We start from the raw sequence: 5453 nt of genomic DNA on the forward strand, positions 1-5453 counted from the left end.
GGAAAATGCAAATTTAATCAGTGAGCTACTACTGGGTGCCTGTAAGAATGGCCAAAATCCAGAAAATTGGCCAAACACCGAATGCTGATGAGGACGTGGAGAAACCAGAACTGTCATTCATTGCTGTTGGGAATAACAAATGGTACAGCCACTTGGGAAGACAGTTTGGCAGTTTCCCGAAAAATAAAGCCTACTTCTACCATATGATCCAGCATTCTCATTCCTTAGGATTTACCCAACCTCCAAACAGATGTTTATAGCTGTAAACCAAAAATAAAATTCCAAGCCCCACAACTGACTGGGTGAAACGCCCTCTCGGCCAGGGGGACCCAAAGGAACCTGAAGGTTCAGGCCATGATGGGCAGTAGGGGTCAGACATGCCTCATTCTCTCTTCCCTTTGGAATTCAGGCACAGCTGACCAGCTTTAAAACAGAGATCTTAAGACTGACAGAACAGACTCTAGAAATAAGATCAAATTCCAACCTGATGTAGTATAGCATCACATGACAGATAGCAGGCCATGAAAGACATTGAAATATTTTACCCAAAAATGTATTTCTTTGACATATTTTGGAATGGCCCTGCACAGCTGTCTCTTGTGGAGGAAATCTGCATCGTGTAGAGAATCTCCTTCCCTTTCCAGGCCGTTTCTGAAGAGTCCAGCGCCTTTTAGAGGTCTGAGTAAGAAACATTAGCCATCTATTGTCCCTAAGGGAAGCCATCTATGGGACTTCATCTACATAACAAGAACCTTGGGCCAGGCACGGTGACTCACGCCTCTAATCCCAGCACTTTGGGAGGCCGAGGTGGGCAGATTCCTGAGGTCGGGAGTTTGAGACCAGCCTGACCAACATGGAGAAACCCCATCTCTACTAAAAATACAAAAGTTTAGCTGGGTGTGGTGGCGCATGCCTGTAATCCTAGCTATTCAGAGGGTGGAGGTAGGAGAATTGCTTGAACCTGGGAGGCGGAGGTTGCAGTGAGCAGAGATCACGTCATTGCACTTCAGCCCGAGCAACAAGAGCAAAACTCTGTCTCAAAAAAAAAAAAAAAGAACCTTGATCTTCACAACCTTTTAACCTAACCAAGACCCTCCTTTCTGTTGATTCCAAGAGTTATTTTTGATAATAACTCTTTCAACCAATTGCTAATCAGAAAATCTTTGAATTCACCTATGCTTTGTAAGCCATCCCAAACTCTCTCACATTACTGATTTATGTCTTATGTCCCCCCGAAACGTATAAAACCAAGCTGGAACTCAACTGCCTTGGGCACATGTTCTCAGGAACTCTTGAGACCATGCCTCTTGTGATAGTCAATCGTATTTGTCTCAGAAAAAAATCTCTTCAAATACTTTACAGTTTGGGTTTTTGGTCAACATAGCAGATGTTTATAGCAGCTTTATCCATAATTGCCACAACCTGGAGGTAACCAAGATGTCCTTCAGCAGGTGCATGGATACAATACATCCAGACAATGGAATTTTTTCTGCTGTAATGTTGCAGGATGCAGAGGACTAGAGAGACCAGTACAGGGGAATAGAGGAGGATATTTATTTTAAGGTATGCACCAGCTCAGTGGATTCACATCCAAAAACCTGAGCCTTGAACAAAGACAGAGTGGAGTTTTTATAAGCAGGCTTACAAAAGCAAAAAAAGGCAGTCAATCATAGAATGCATAACTTGTGGCCTTGCCTAGCTGGTGGCCTTGTAGCTGCATCAAAAGAAAAACAAGAACTGGCTAAATACAGACATTTGTAAAACATAGTCATGCTTAATTAAGAGGCCAGGGAAAGGAGTAACAGTAAAGGAATTTCTCTCTCTTTTTTTCCTCAACCTTGCTCTGGAGGTGGGGGGCTGTCTGGAGCCCATTCCTTTGGCCTTGGCTTTTTGGACAGTGTTATCTTATAACTGTCTTTGAAGTGAGCTGCTAAGCAGAGGAAAACTTGTTTCTTTTTCTATTTAACCCTTACTACATTTTTCTCCCTTTGAGGACTTTTGTAAAATAAGTTTAATAGAAGGCCTCACTGTTACTTAATTCTGCATGAACAGACAAGTTTTCTTCTTTGGGCAAAGGTTGATTTTTACACAGAGCCATTAGCTGAGTGGTAATTTGCCTAGCTACTATTGCCTCTATAGTTGATTGAATGCTTCTAACAAGGAGAGGTGAGAGATGGGAGAGTATTAGGCAACTTCCTAGTACAGCCAGAACTACTCGTATTAAAGTCTTGAACCCTCCGAAAAATGAAAACCAATCTCCAAAGGAAAAATCTGGAGACCACCCTTTCCAAGTTTGAACTGGAACATGGGCTAATTTTCTCATTCTTGCAGTTATTTCTAGAATTGCCTTTCCACTGTCATTGATTTCTGGGCAGCAATTAGTTACATTGAACTTTCCACATCCTCCTCCTACTTCCTGGGCTAGGAGGTAGTCTAAAGCTAATCTATTCTGATAGATAGCATTTGTCATTTTTGTAGATTGCTGGGTTAACAGATCTGAAGCCCTTGCTGTTTCATTAGTGATGATCTCAAGCACTATCTGAAAACTTATGATGCAGTTAAGCATGTAAATAGGAGTACAGTAACCCTATAACCCATCTTCCCCCCAGGTAGCTGGCGCATAGTAGTGAGTTATTCTCTCAGGGGGCCATTCTTCATCTTTCCAGTCCCCTATGGCTATGTCTTTCTTTACACTCCTTGTATATCTTTCTCTGTTCTCATCATAGACAGGATATCCTAAGGCTTCTCCTTGTCTTAGAGGGATTAAGAAGAAAGATGGCCTAATTGTTCCAAGTACACAGGCCCCTGTCCATTTGGCTGGTAACTGCCGGTAGGCCTGTGGCCCACAGATCTGATAGAGACCAGAGGGTGCTTGCCAGGTATTTGGAGCTTCAAGCTGATACCAGGTGTGGTTTAGAGAAGAGAAACAGGAGAATGGATTTGGATGAGGTGGTTTGGGACTATCTTTGCCTCACCATAAAGTTTTTCCTAATTTTTTAACATGTTTGCTGTCCCAAACATGTTAATTCCCCTACTGGATCTGTAAAAGTTTTTCCGTAGTGAGCAATACAGTATTTCCCAATAATAGAAGTTTTTAAGAGACAGACACTTGAACCTGTGGGAGTCAGTTTGGGGGAAGAGTCAGTCAGAGTAAAGTTATCTTGAGGCATTAACTCTTTTGCTTCCCAAGGCCATTGTCCCTCCACAAACATAGCATAAGGAAATGTCTAGGCTGCCAGCAATGTTTTCAACCAGCTGAGCAAATAGGTTTTTGGCTAAAGGGGGAGGCTCAGGCAACTTTTGATTTATATGCTCATACAGTGTCTTAAAGACTCAGAATTGCTGCTGGGCTGACTTCTTGGTTTGAGTCCTCTTTATAATATACAAATTTACTTTAGCTTTTTGACTGCTGCTTTGTAATGTCATGGAGTAACCTGTAGTCCATATAGGTAGATCTGGCTCTAAGATAGTAAGATTTACAGGATTGCAAGTGCTTGTCTTACAATCCGGTTTGTTGGCACTTTGATGAGCAAGATCAGCTTTAGCCTCAGTGATGATCAGTCAGTGAACTGTGTTGTGCAGTTCCAGCAAGCTATTGCTAGGGTCTTGGAGGGGCAAACAGGGTGTGCACATACAATTTTATACTGACAGTTTGTGTAGTACCCTGTAGGACCAGAGATTGCGAAATAGGTTGGATTCATGGATGTTAACTGACAAATATCAAAGTATATGGCTATAGTCCCCCCAAGGGTAGAGAGACTTGGGGTTGACTTATAAGACTTTCTTCCTTTAGACTCGATACCATGAAAAAGACCATACCACCCAAGGTAATTTACAGATTCAATGCCATCCCCATCAAGCTACCAATGACTTTCTTCATAGAATTGGAAAAAACTACTTTAAAATTCATATGGAACCAAAAAAGAGCCCGCATTGCCAAGTCAATCCTAAGCAAAAAGAACAAAGCTGGAGGCATCACACTACCTGACTTTGAACTATACTACAAAGCTACAGTAACCAAAACAGCATGGTACTGGTACCAAAACAGAGATATAGACCAATGGAACAGAACAGAGCCTGTCTCTTATACACATCTAGATGTGTATAAGAGACAGGAATGGCAATCATTAAAAACTCAGGAAACAACAGGTGCTGGAGAGGATGTAGAGAAATAGGAACACTTTTACACTGTCGATGGGACTGTAAACTAGTTCAACCACTGTGGAAGACAGTGTGGCAATTCCTCAGGGATCTAAAACTAGAAATACCATTTGACCCAGCCATCCCATTACTGGGTATATACCCAAAGGATTATAAATCATGCTGCTATAGAGACACTTGCACACATATGTTTACTGTGGCACTATTCACAATAGCAAAGACTTGGAACCAACCCAGTTGTCCATGAATGATAGACTGGATTAAGAAAATGTGGCACATAGACATCATGCAATACTATGCAGCCATAAAAAAGGATGAGTTCATGTCCTTTGTAGGGACATGGATGGAGCTGGAAACCATCATTCTTAGCAAACTAACACAGGAACAGAAAGTCAAACACCACATGTTCTCACTCATAGGTGGGAATTGAACAATGAGAACACTTGGACACAGGATGGCAAACATCACACACCGGAGCCTATTGTGGGGTAGGGGGATGGGGGATGGATAGTATTAGGAGAAATACCTAATATAAATGACGAGTTGATGGGTGCAGCACACCAACATGGCACATGTATACATATGTAACAAACCTGCGCGTTGTGCACATGTACCCTAGAGCTTAAAGTATAATAAAAAATAAATTAAAAAATTTTTAAAAAAGCCTTCCTTCGACTTGATATGAACCGCACACCAAGTCCTAGGTAAAGACTTAAGGTCATATCATATATAAGGCTGGCCATTTCTTGGGTCACAAATTGGATAGGTGATCAGATTGTAAGTACAAGTTCCTAGGTGAGTCCCTGCACACTCGTCATAAATATAGTATAATAGAGTCCTAGTTATACTGTTTCCTGACCATGTAGTATATGTACAATGGGGACACCCTTTTAAGGGTACTTTTAGCATGGTTAAGGGGGGTCATAACAGCAAAACAATGTACGGCATATTCATATCCAGCAAGGACAGAAGAGGTCCTTGCCTGGGGGAGGAGGTTGAGCACAGCGACAGAACAATAGTAAAACAGTATTAAAAGGCAAACTACTCGTCCTAAGATTTCTAACCACATTTACTCGCTTGATGACTCCTCATGCTTCGGCCGTGCATAGTCAGCTTCGGGTGTGTGACTAGAGCAGGGCTTGTCTCCTTAAGCTTCAGCCATGCGTACACTGCTCAGCCTCCAGAGTGACCACAGCAGGGCAGTTGTCCTCAGCAGCAGCTCTTCTCAGGATCAGCCGGGTTGGATGATCTGGGTCCTGCTGGCTGGTCCACTTGTCTTGAGCTGCCGGTTT

Source organism: Mandrillus leucophaeus, unplaced genomic scaffold, assembly GCF_000951045.1.
Source record: "Mandrillus leucophaeus isolate KB7577 unplaced genomic scaffold, Mleu.le_1.0 Scaffold271, whole genome shotgun sequence".
Taxonomy (NCBI): Eukaryota; Metazoa; Chordata; class Mammalia; order Primates; family Cercopithecidae; genus Mandrillus; species Mandrillus leucophaeus.